Raw genomic sequence first — 13,682 nt, 5'->3', positions numbered from 1 at the left:
CCGTTATCCAGTAATTGGTATCCGGGTTGTAGTTCACTGCTTCTTGCAGTAACTGATTTTCACTGCTTTCTGTTTTTGGAATATCTTCACTCCGCTCTGCTTGATCCTTTCCGTTGCGGTGGTGAACTTCAAATCTCGCTGGATGACCACGTTTCTGACGTACCACGGTGCTTCCACCGCTGTCCTGAGCGCAATGTTTTCCACAGCTTGGAGTTTCTTTGGCCGCGTACCCCCACGAGGCCGAAGCGTAGGTCAGGTGCGGTTGAAGAACCGACTTGATGAGCGTCACTTTGTTCCGAAGTGCCAGCTTCGATGTCATGGGGTAGAGTTTTGCTCTGGTCTCTCTGGCTTTCTGTCTGGCGTATTCTATGTGGCTTCCCCACGTGAGTTTCTTGTCCATCTTGACCCCCAGGTACGTCGCCTCGTTGCTCCACTCGATGTCCATGTCTTTTAACCTGACGTTGCCTTCTATCCTCATCTTTGGTCTTCTTTTGAAGACTATCGCCTGCGTTTTTTCCGCGTTTAGGTGGATCTTCCATTTGTTGCACCATTTCTGCAATGCTGAGGTCTTCCCTTGCAGGTATCGGGCAAGAGTCGGCCGCTCCTGCTCCGGACCATGATCGCAGAGTCATCCGCGTAGAGTGCTAAGCTGGTTCGCTGTGTGAGCCAAACCCTGTGGAAAGCCTTGGAAACGTCTAGCAGCACGGATCCTGTCGCTTCTTTCTTGTTGAACCCTTCCGTGATGTACTCGGTCATCCTCAGGACTTGGAGTTCCGTTGATAGTGTCCTCCGCAATCAAAATTGCTCATCGGGGATGACGTGCAGGTCCTCGTCTTGCTCCTTTAGCCGCCTGAGGATGATAACTTCTGCCACTTTTCCCAAGGATGGCAAGAGGCTGAATGAAGATTGAATTGCTCTATCACATGTCTATATAAATATTTTTAAACACCCTAGAATATCCGATACAATACCCTAAATAAATCCAGTCTTACTAAAATGCCCAAAACAGACTGAATCAACTTTGATAATATTAAAACCAACTTCTCTCAAAATTTTTATACAATCTTGGAACGATTGGAGTTACGGAAGATCTGCATGAGAGCAAAAATGTATAAAATAACATTCTACACCCAGTGGACTAGGTTTACACCCACTTAGAAATGGGTAAACGCGGTCACAACTGGCAGAACGTTAGCTCCAAAAGTCACCGTTTTTCTTTTTGTTATTTAGACACCCTGTATATGTTAAATGGTGTTGCAGTTAACACAAAGTGAAAGAGTAGGTCAAGACGAACATTTTTAGTTTTTTACGTTTGTTGACATCCCAAAAATAGCAGAAATACGAAATTTTCAAAATTTTGGTGCAGAGTTCAACAAAATACAAATAAACAAAGTCGAGTATCTCGGAAATGGTAAGAGAAACAAAAATTTTGCAAGAGATCAAAAATGTTCAGAATAATTTTCTGCGCCCAGTGGACTAGGTTTACACCCATTTAGAACCGGATTAACGCGGTCACAACTGTCAGAGCGCAAGCTCCAAAATTAACTGTTTTTTTTTTGGCACACTCGGTATATAAAACAGATTAGGACAAACATTGTGAGTTGTTTACGGTCGCTGGAATCCCAAAAACCGCGCAAATTTTTAAAAATGTTGGTGCAAATTTAAAAAAAAAATCAAAGTGGAATAACTCGGAAATGGTTAGAGTTACAGATATTTTGCTGGAGCGCAAAAATGTTGCATTTTTGTAAGTTGAATCAGATTATATTCATTTCAGAAGAGACAACTTGACCTCAGAAACAAGTAATGCAATTACTTTGAAAGTAATTTCCTTATTTTAATAAAAGTAGTTGAATTACTCTGAATCTGAAATTTATTAAATTACTTTTTAAATTATTTCAATTACTGAAAAAGCTGTAAAATCAATTACCAACTGCAACTACTTTGATTTAGTAATTGAAAACTCAATTACAATTATTATTTTTATTAAATTAACGATAATAAAAAAGTAGAATTTTCATTTAAATATTAATTTATCAATTAATCAGAATAACAAAGTGGCCTTCATTGTTGTAGATCAGATCAAAATAGATTGCGTGAAGTACTTCTAAAATTAAATTCTAACCTAAAACTTAAAAAAGAAAACAACGAAAAAATATTCATTCACACATTATTATAATGTTATTATTGCCTTGGAGCTATTATTACCTTGTTTTTGTTAATATTTACTAATTTGAATTTTTTTTGAGATGTTAGTTTGTCAAGATAATCAATAATAGTGCCATATGACCTAAATCTTCTGCCCTAAATAGATAACACCTTTAAAGTAAAACTTATGTGTGTCATAAGAACAATATAGGTATTATATCCAACATCAATGATTAGACTGGTTAATGCCTGATATTAAATGTCATTCTTACAGAAAGAAAATTGGGGACAAATAAATTTACAGTTGCCATTAAATATTTGTTGTGATTTTTTCGGTTTATGCTGTTTTCCTTGAATAGAAAAAACATAATACCACTTAGATGATAGATATTCGCCTTATTTAATGCGTAGAGTATACACGACACACTGTTGTTGCAAAAATCTTCCAAATCATGCATTCTCTTGGTGTATGCCATGGTCTTCATAAGACCCATAGATAGTTATCAAGCGGTGTCGGGTCGGGTTACTGCGGAGCCCATAAAATGGTACTATCACGACTAATCCACTAACTTCCAAGGAAACCATTTAAATGTTGGCGAACGATTAAAATGAGTAGAAGAGTCTTGAATTGCATGCAGCAGTCTTCCACGTGACAGAACACTAAAATGGTCAATGATTGCAAAACAAGATGTTACCTTTTACATGAACAATGCACTAAAATAGTTGGCAACTTGATGATGAAACAGAAAACTGTCAAAGAACAGGTAGGTAAGCATAATATCATAGGACAATTTTAAATAAAGGTTTCTGGTGAAGACGTACTAGTTACTGAAGGCTGATATGAAAGTATGTATGATGATGATGATGATGATGAGGCAGGAGGATTTCCAAAAAGAAGACATTTACCAACGGATGAAGCTTTCGAATTAACTCAATGAAGAATTAGAAAGAAACAGCTTTAAAAACAGCTGCTAAGAAGATCTGTTCAAAAACTAAAAAACCAAGAAGTTCCTAACTTACCACAACCACCATGCAAATAATAAATCAAGGACGAGAGTTGTAATTGTAAAGAAAGCCATCATTGAAGAATTCTACACGGAGTTGTATTTGTCTGGGATACCTGCTGCGGAAGCTGACTGTATCAGGTAACAGTAACAAATAAAACCCTCCAGAAATATCCCTGAAGCAAATAAAAACAGCTCTGTAGATGATGAAGATATGCCCGAGAGAATACAATGTTACAGTGGAAATGTTAAAATTTGGAGGACATAAGATAGAGAAAACCCTACAGACTTTGCTCCACAAATGTTTACAGGATGGTAGAATACCAAATTCTTGGTATAATGCAGAAGTTGTGTTTTTGTTATTAACACTACCGTCCTATCAGCTTACTGTTACACCTCTAATACTTTGCATTTGTTGATTTCCAAAAGGCATTTGATTCTACAGATGGTTCTTTCTAAATCCCCTCAACAATGCCAGAATAGATTCTAGGTATAGTGTCCTCCACGCAAAAATGCAAGTAAATATCAGCCAAGATCCATGAAACGAGAGGTACCGTTCTTGATAAATGTATTCTGCCGGTGTCAAAGTATGGATTGGAGACAACAACACTGACTGACAGAGTGCTGATCGCTTGAGGGTGGCTTGGAGAGCTATGGAATGTGCTATGTTGGGGATTTCCCTTAGAGGTAAAGTGTTTAGGACCAATGTTAGATATAAAATATCACGAGTGACCGAGTTAAACTGAACAGAACAGTGAATAATGGATCATCGGGGGCAGACCCAGAGAAACAACAAGAAGTAGAGGCCACAAAGGCGCTAGATAGATGATATAAAGGAAGAAGTAGGTCAAAGTTGGTTCGATGGCACAAGACCGGCAGAAGTAGAAGAGACACTAAAACGGATGAATGATGATGATGGATGAAGACTGAAGAAGAACTACAAAATGAAAAGAAGTTATTTTTGGCGTCAATTTAGGTCAGAAACAAAAAATTTGGTAAACATTTTGTTCTGCATTTAGCTGGATTCAAACCTAAAAGGGAAGCTTAATGGAAGCCCGTTACCCTGGAAAGGTAGAGTTGGAAAGATACTCCTTCATCCCTCACATTTTCTGTCAAAATATCTTCCTGAAATTGAAAATAATCTAAAATAATAGTTGAAATGTTTTGCTAAAGTTAGTACATTTTGATTGATTGCAATTTCTGTTTTTAATCTAAATTTGTATTTTAGATAATTTATTTTAATTATCTTGTATTTTAGATAATTTTTCTACTCTATATAGAAGAAGCAATGCAACAATTGTTACAACAACCTCATAATTCGCATTAATAACATTTTTTTACCCCAAATTATTCATTAAAACCACGTGATGTCTGTCACTATTGTGAGAATTGTCAAAATTTTACTAGAATTTGCCAGAACTACATTTTAACACAGTTTTCGAAACAAGACAATTTTCTGAGATTTAACAGTTATTTTGACAACTGTCACGTGGCCGTCTAGCTGAATAGTGTTCTACGATCACGTGACAACTGTCACTAACGGAAAAACTGTCAAACTATGCTCTAAAGTTGCAAAAGTCAAGGTTTAGGAACGTTTTCTTGCAGTATTTGATAATAAAACATATTTTTGAGAATTGTGACAGTTATTTTGACAATTATCACGTGACCGTCTAGCTAAATAGGGTTCTACAATCACGTGACAACTGCCACTAACGTCAAAACTGCCAAACTATGCTCTAAAGTTGCAAAAATCAAGGCTTAGGAACGTTTTCTTGCAGTATTTGATAATAAAACATATTTTTGAGATTTATGACAGTTATTTTGACAATTGCCACGTGACCATCTAACTAAATAGTGTTCTACAATCACGTGACAACTGTCACTAACGTCAAAACTGTCAAACTATGCTCTAAAGTTGCAAAAATCTGGGTTTAGAAACGTTTTCTTGTAGTATTTGATATAAAACGTGTTTTTCAGATTTATGAGAGTTATTTTGACAACTGTCACGTGACCGTCTAGCTAAATAGTGTTCTAAGATCACGTGACAACTGTCACTAACGTCAAAGCTGTCAAACTATGCTCTAAAGTTGCAAAAATCATGGTTTAGAAACGTTTTTTTGCAGTATTTGATATAAAACGTGTTTTTGAGATTTAGAACAGTTATTTTGACAATTGTCACATGACCGTCTAGCTTAATAATGTTCTACGATCACGTGACAACTGTCACTAACGTCAAAACAGTCAAACTATGATCTAAAGTTGAAAAATCTGGGTTTACAAACGTTTCCTTGTAGTATTTGATAATAAAACGCGTTTTTGAGATTTATGACAGTTATTTTGACAATTGTCACGTGACGGTCTAGCTAAATAATGTTCTAAAATCACGTGAAAACTGTCACTAACGGCAAAACTGTCAATCTATGCCCTAAAGTTGCAAAAATCAAGGTTTAGGAACGTGTTCTTGCTGTATTTGATAATAAAACGTGTTTTTGAGATTTATGAGAGTTATTTTGACAATTGTCACATGACCGTCTAGCTAAATAGTGTTTTACAATCACGTGACAACTGTCACTAATGTCAAAACTGACAAACTGTGCTCTAAAGTTGCAAAAATCTGGGTTTAGGAAAGTTTTCTTGTAGTATTTGATATAAAACGTCTTTTTGAGATTTATGACCGTTATTTTGTCAATTGTCACGTGACCGTCTAGCTAAATAGTGTTCTGCGATCTCGTGGCAACTGTCACTAACGTCAAAACTGACAAACTATGATCTAAAGTTGAAAAATCTGGGTTTACAAACGTTTCCTTGTAGTATTTGATATAAAACGTGTTTTTGAGATTTATGACCGTTATTTTGACAATTGTCACGTGACCGTCTAGCTAAATAGTGTTCTACGATCACATGACAACTGTCACTAACGTCAAACTATGCTCTAAAGTTGCAAAAATTAGCGTTTAGAAACGTTTTCTTTTAGTATTCGATATAAAGAGTGTTTTTGAGACTTATGAATTTGACAATGGTCACGTGACTCTTTAGCTAAATTATCCTTTAAAACAACGTGATCTAACAATTATTATTAAGAAAAATGAAAAATCTGTATTTTTGAAGTACGGTTTTTATATTATTTTTCCATGTTGGTGATGTCCACTGTTTGGAAAAGTATTACAACTTCTGGGTTGTTCTAATCGTCTGGTATTTTGTCCTCTTCGAGGCACTTATTTAGCAGCTTGTATTGCTTATTAAACTATTTTACCCCCGAATATGAGCCCTTATGATGTTATTCTGTCTTATCCTGGGCTATTCCGCTTTTTCACTTAATTGAGGGCTGCTCGAATTGTGGCTATTGATAGTACATATTTGTGGCATCTTCACCGACTCTACTAATACCCGACCAATTTCTAATTCAATAAATTCTCTTAAAATACTGAAAGAAGAATGGACAATGCAGTCGTGTTACCATTAGTAAAATTATCATCATGAACATCAATGGTATTATCAGAAAATTCATATTTAGCACTTTTGCTGTTAAAGTCACACACTTATATTACTTTTTTCTAAACGTTTCAGAGTTAATTAACTAGTATAGCAACGATGTCATAACACGCAAAAATCACTGTTTACTCCGATATATGGCAATGCATACGATTCAACCACGGGTGAGTCATTTAGCTCTCGAAAACCAGTAGTAGGCTCCAAAACCATATCTGGGAACCACTTAAAGGCCCAGTCTGATGCCCTCGAGCCAAGAAACATAATTTGGTTGTTCTGTTGGTTCTTCTTCTGGTCACGCTTCTTTTTGCCTGAAAGTATGTTAATGGTTTAGGTCTAAAACAGCACTCGGTGAGCGTATACGATGATTCTGCGAAAGTTATCTATGCGTCTAGTTCTTCGCTTTGGAAATTGGTTTAGTTTAAACCGCTTTTGTAACGGTTTAGTACGTTAAGTTGCTTGTTGCGACGTTGAGTCGTTGTCAGTGCTTTCTAAATTATTGGCTGCGTAATTTTAACGAAATTTTTTCGGTATTTTCATTTACGTTCTAATGTTTAGCGGTCAATCTGACTAAACAAAAAGTTTACTCTTTGAATATAGAATTACTGTAATAAAATATAACTTGAATATTTACATTTTATCTCAAAAACCTTTACGCGTTTTCGTCCCGTTCGTGCTGAATTACCAAAATGTTTTTCTTAAAATCCTAAAAACGGTAAGAGATAGACATCGGAGGAGTAACTACAAATTACCTAACAAAAAAAAAATGTATTAAAGAGAAAATGCTAACATACAAAACTAAAATGTATAATGTTTTGTGGTAAGAAATAAAAAAAAAATCAATACAAAATTGATAATAATTATTTATTAGTCTGAAAACAGCCGAAACGGTGCCGAAAAAAGTATAATACAAAAGTTGTAGGGTTTTTCAATGTCAAAAGTAAAATTTAGTGTGACAAACTTTACCAGTAAATTTACGGGTCTAATTGAAATTTGCTTGAAAAATATCATTTTCCTGTCATGGATGTGTTTCATTTCATTTTCACTCAAGTCGTTTTCGGTCAATATTGTCAAAATCAAATCCTGAAAAATAAAGATCGTTAAGGATTTTGGTTTATCAATAATAAAATAAATGAAGTAAAACTTTTCTGACAAGTGATTCTTGTACTAAATTAGTTTACCAATCTAATAACGTTTTTAATGAAAAAGTAGCCTTTTCTGAAAAAATCCAGATTTCAGATTTTTGTCAAATTATGAAAAATAATATGTATTTGATGTGAGAAAAATGACGCAAAACTAAATTTGTTATTATTTAAACCACTTGTAATTTACTGACAATTGTCAAAATAAATCTCAGAAACACGTCTTGTTTCGAAAACTGTGTTAAACTGTAATTTTTGCTAATTCCAAGCAAATTTCCCAAACATTTTTCAATTCTTAAATCCACTTGGATTGAAAAAGTTTAAAGCACGTTTTTCTCGTTAAATTCCCTATTCAATAACCTGAAAAAAAAACAGTACAAAAATTGGTACAGTCAGGGAGAAAAGTAGTATCAAAGTTTGAATTGGCAGAAACACAGTTTGAAACGACAGGGACAAAATTGCTCATAAAACCCACTTAAAGTGCGAAAGTGACTGTTTTAAGCACATTTTTGGAATCCTCATTAAATTTCCTATCCAATTACCTGAAAAAACAAATAAAATTTGGTACAGTCAGGGAGAAAAGCATTATCAAAGTTGGAACTGACAGAAACACAGTTTGAAAAGACAGTCAAGGACAAAATCGCCTATAAAACTCACTTAGAGACTATTTTAAGCACATTTTTAGAAATATCATTAAATTTTCTATCCAACAACCTGAAAAAACACAACAAAATTTAGTACAGTCAGAGTGAAAAGCGGTATCAAAATTTGAACTGTCAGAAACTCCAATTGAAACGACAGTCAGGGGCAAAATCGCTTATGCAACCCACTTGAAGTGAGAAAGTGACTGTTTTAAGCACATTTTTGGAATCCTCATTAAATTTCCTATCCAATAACCTGAAAAAACACTCAAAATTTGGTACAGTAAGAGAGAAAAGCGGTGTCAAAATTTGAACTGTCAGAAATACAATTTGAAACGACAGTCAGGGACAAAATCGCCTGTCAAACCCACACAGTAAGAAAATTACACTATTTTAAGCACATTTTTGGAATCCCCATTAAATTTCTTATTCAATAATCTGAAAAAACAGTACAAAATTGGTACAGTCAGGGAGAAAAGCAGCATCAGAGTTTGAACTGGCAGAAACACAGTTTGAAAAGACAGTCAGGGACAAAATCGCTTATAAAATCCACTTAGAGTGAGAAAGTGACTGTTTTAAGCACATTTTTAGAATCATCATTAAAGTTCCTATCCAATAACCTGAAAAAACACTACCAAATCTGGTACAGTCAGGGTGACAAACGGTATTAAAATTTGAACTGTCAGAAACACAAATTGAAACGACAGTCAGGGACAAAATCGCCTGTCAAACCGACAGAGTAAGAAAATTACTATTTTAGGCACATTTTTAGAATCCTCATTAAATTTTCTATCCAATAACCTGAAAAACACTACAAAATTTGGTACAGTGAGAGAGAAAAGCGGTGTCAAAATTTGAACTGTCAGAAACACATTTTGAAAAGACAGTCAAGGACAAAATCGCTTATAAAACCCACTCGGAGTGAGAGAATGACTGTTTTAAGCACAGTTTTAGAATCCTCATTAAATTTCCTATCCAATAACCTAAAAAAACATTACAAAATTTGGTACAGTGGGAGAGAAAAACGGTGTCATAGTTTGAACTGTCAGGAACACAGTTTGAAACGACAGTCAGGGACAAAATCGTCTATAAAACCCACTTGGAGTGAGAAAGTGACTGTTTTAAGCACATTTTTAGAATCATCTAAATTTCCTATCCAATAATCTGAAAAAAACACTACAAAATTTGGTACAGTCAGGGTGAAAATCGGTGTCAAAGTTTGAACTGTCAGAAACACAGTATTTGTAATTTACCAGTATATTACCGGTATTTTGCCCATTACTATTATTAAACACTAATAATTTTAATTACTCCATGTTGGTTCTGTAATAATAATAACATCAGCAACAGTCAAAAAGTGTTTCTGGTGCACTCTGTCACTAAATCGTAAATAACACGCGTATTTGTAACACTTTTATACGTTGATGGAGAGCCAATGAAATGAGCTTTCCATTAACGTACAAAAGTCGATTGGTTAGTGGTACCGTTTGGCCGCTAGAGGGCGTCAAAGTTGACTAATTTTCTATGACTTTTTTGGGTTGATAGTGATAGATTAGACGATTTGGCCGTTAGAAGGCGTCAAAGTTGACCAATTTTTACATCACTTTTTTGAATCTTGAATAACTCGGTTATTTGCATCATTTTTAGTAGAGTTTTATACGTCAATGGATAGCCAATGAAATGAACTTTCTAACCGTATCCCAATTGGGGCTGATAGGTTGGATGGTTTGACCGCTAGAGGTCCTCAAATTTGACTCATTTTTAGGACTTTTTTGTTGCACTTCTTTGTTCAATCGTCAATTATTCACTTATTTGCAACACTTTGTGACATCAAAATTCATAGTTCTTTGTGTTTTTTAAACGGCGATTTCATTCAATTATTTATTTATTTTAGAAGAAGAAGCTTTTGGCTATTTTATTTAAACAAACTGAAAAAAGATTTCTCCACAACAAAATTTGTTTTTAATAAAAAAGACTTTGTGTCTTTTTTATTTGATTGATTATATACTTTTTATTGGACTGATTTTATTGGTCTTCCAATTGAAATCTATTTTATTTATGTTCAAATTTAAATGGTAGATGTATAGAAAACATATTTTATGATAATTTAGACATTCCCTAACTAGCTGTAATTCCCTATTAACTGGTATATCTTTGTTCACATTTTGGTTATTTCAAAGAAAAATGTCCTAAGCAAAAAGCGTTTACGAAAATCTCTGGCAAATTTCGAAGAGAAAGTTGTCTTTTTACTTTTTCTACTAAGAAACACCATTCTTTAGGAAAAAAAATTAAATATGTTGACTCAATACAATGTACTTTCTGCTCACTATTCTATGACTACTGATGAGAATCACCTGAGAAGATTATTAATCAAACTAACCATATTTTCCTATTGACTATTCCATTTTGGGGCTATAATTCATACTTCTTGTAGTTTAACCTCAAAACTAACAAACCTCGACATTCAAAGAAAATTTGATTTAATTTATGAAATATTGTGGAATATTCATTCTTCTTGTATTAGCAATTATTTTAAGTTTTTCCACAAATTATAGAAAATCAGTTATTTAAGTTTGACCACCGTGTATGATACAAGTTAAGGCATGAGCATTTAAATGTTTAATATGCGACCACAACAAGATGTTTCCTTTCTGTTATTGGACATAGGCGTACCTACCAGAGGAAAATTTGCAATTCCTCCATAAGTATCAACAGTTGGTAGTATCAACAGGATGTTTAATATAATAGTATAGGTATTGTACAATAAGGGTTGAAAAAGATGTCCCTATCTCACGAGGACGAAATGGGCAATTCGAGTTTTACAGGCTATGTGTTTACTTACCAAATCTCACACAAATAAACACTCAATGTTTGAAACGTTTCCGTGTTTACATTATCACTCAGTCAAAGTTTGACCGGTGTCCCGAATTGTCACCGGATGACAGCTGATTAACTTCGTCTTTTAGTTTGAGGTGTTAAATGGTTTTGATTCATTGTAAATTGTAAGTTTGTATCATTTGCTTTATCATATAATAAAGTAGATGTTTTTATTCTTTAATTGAACACTAACTGAAACTTGAACGGCTTTTCATTGCCTCAAAACATAAGCCAAAATGCAATGTTTTGATGCCAACTGTCAGTGAGGATGACAATCAGAAGAATGGTTTTGTTTACGTTCATGATTAGCTGTAATTGGTCTATTTCTTTACGCAACGCTGAAGATTGTCTGTGATTGGTCTATTTCTTTACGCACGCTGAAGATTGTCTAGGATTCTGTATTAGTTCAACCGTTGTCAATTGCCTACTTATCCCCGTTCTCTAAACTGTTAAGGAATGAACCAATATCCCTGTAGGAGTAGAAAAAAATAATAACATAGAAGTGATTCTTTCAGATATGACGTAGATAAATTAAAGGCCAATTAGACCAAACCTTGTTCCTCGTTGGAAGCTATTTAAATGTACGTCCGCTTAGCAACTTAAGACGAATTCTTCGTCTTTTTTCTCGTATAGGAGAACACACACGGATTCACGCGACTCTATATTTAGGACTTTTAGTAACGGATTCCTGTCATTCTACGTTTTGCAGTTTGCCATCCTATTTTTTGTACGCTTTCAATTATTGCTCAGTCTCAGCAATGACTTTCGAGTCAGCCGGGAGATATTTGGGGAAAATATTTGGGTGTCTAGACGAATCCATTTAGTTACCCTCGAGCCTTATTCATCTTGAAAGAATTCACATATTTTAGCACTGGCTATTAAAATATTCTAAGTTTTTTGATTTAGGTTACTTTTTATAACTCCTTTGCCTTTTATTTGATTTATTTTGAATCTGAAACAATAATAAGGCTTAAGAAAGTAATATATTTATTTTTCTAACCAGTGCGGAAAGCATTACTTTTCCGCACACAATTGCAGTTAAGTTAAGGCCAGGGTTGCCTAGTCAAAATGTTTAATAGCGGTAGATCAAAACATATTTTATTTTTTACTTTATTATACAGAGTGTTTTTTTAAAATGATCGCGAAAAATAAGGTCAGTTTGCTTCAAAAATACTACAAAATAAAAACAGATTTTCATTTTTTTAACAATTATTTTGACATTAGTTAATTATAAATGAAGTCAAATTAGTGAAAAATATCACGTGGTATAGAGGATCATAGGGGATAATTTAACTAGTCACGTGACAACTGTCAAAAAAATTGTCAAATCTCGAGAAACACGTTTAATAACAAGTACTGCAAGAAAACTTTTCTAAACCCTGATTTTTGCAACTTTTGAGCACAGCTTTTTGAGCGTCACGTGATTTTAGAACACTATTTTGCTAGACGATCACGTGAACATTATGAAAATAACTGTCATAAAGCTCAAAACAAGTCTGGTTTCGAAACCTATAAGAAAACTGTGTTAAACTTCAATTCTTGCAGATTCTAGGCATATTTTGACAGTTTTGACATAAGTTACTGATGTCACGTGGTTTTAGAGGATAATTGAGCTATGCAGTCACGTGACTCACTTGGAGTTAAAAATTATCGTTTTTAGCACATTTTTGAAATCTTCATTAAATTTCCTATACAAAAAAAAATACTAGTAAATTTGGTACAGTCAAAAAGAAAAGCGGTGTCAAATTTGAATTGTCAGAAAACTTTGAAAGGACAATCAGGCCCAAAATCGCGTGTAAAACCCACTTGAAGTAAGAAAATTACCGTTTTAAGCATATTTTGGAATCCTCATTAAATTTCCTATCCAATAACCTGAAAAGACTACAAAATTTGGTACAGTCAGAGAGAAAAGTGGTGTGAAAATTTGAACTGTCAGAAACACACTTTGAAAAGACAGTCAGGGACAAAATTGCCTGTCAACCCCATTTGCACTAAGAAAATTGCTGTTTTAAGCACATTTTTGTAATCCTCATTAAATTTTCTATCCAATAACCTGAAAAAATACTACAAAAATTAATACAGTCAGAGAAAAAAGTAGTCTCAAATTTAAACTGCCAGAAACCCAGTTTGAAAGATCAGGGACAAAATTGCGTGTAAAACCCACTTCAAGTGAGAAAATTACCGTTTTAAGTACATTTTTGGAATCCTCATTAAATTTTCTATCCAATAACCTGAAAAAATACTACAAAATTTGGTACAGTCCGAGAAGAAAGTCCCAGTTTGAAAGGTCAGGGACAAAATCGCGTGTAAAACCCACTTGGAGTGAGAAACTGACTGTTTTAAGAACATTTTTGAAATCCTCATTAAATTTCCTATCCAATAAC

General features: G+C 34.2%; 1 protein-coding gene and 1 long non-coding RNA gene across 2 annotated transcripts in view; one reads left to right on the top strand and one right to left on the bottom strand.

The window, feature by feature from the left end:
• The window catches only part of rols (zinc-RING finger and ankyrin repeat domain-containing protein rolling pebbles), a 216,060-nt gene that overhangs the window by 123,273 nt on the left and 79,105 nt on the right, over positions 1–13,682 (top strand).
• LOC145729641 (uncharacterized) lies at positions 6,667–7,722 on the bottom strand. Its single transcript, XR_014178424.1, has 2 exons — positions 7,605–7,722; positions 6,667–6,949 (listed from the first exon to the last, which is right to left on the bottom strand). It is a non-coding gene; the product is annotated as an uncharacterized LOC145729641 (long non-coding RNA).

The sequence above is a fragment of the Ips typographus genome, linkage group LG5, assembly GCF_016097725.1.
Source record: "Ips typographus isolate SLU linkage group LG5, UJ_Ityp_2.0, whole genome shotgun sequence".
NCBI classification, from domain to species: domain Eukaryota; kingdom Metazoa; phylum Arthropoda; class Insecta; order Coleoptera; family Curculionidae; genus Ips; species Ips typographus.
The sequence above is the reverse complement of the archived record's forward strand: the minus strand, read 5'-3'. Positions and strand labels throughout refer to the sequence as shown.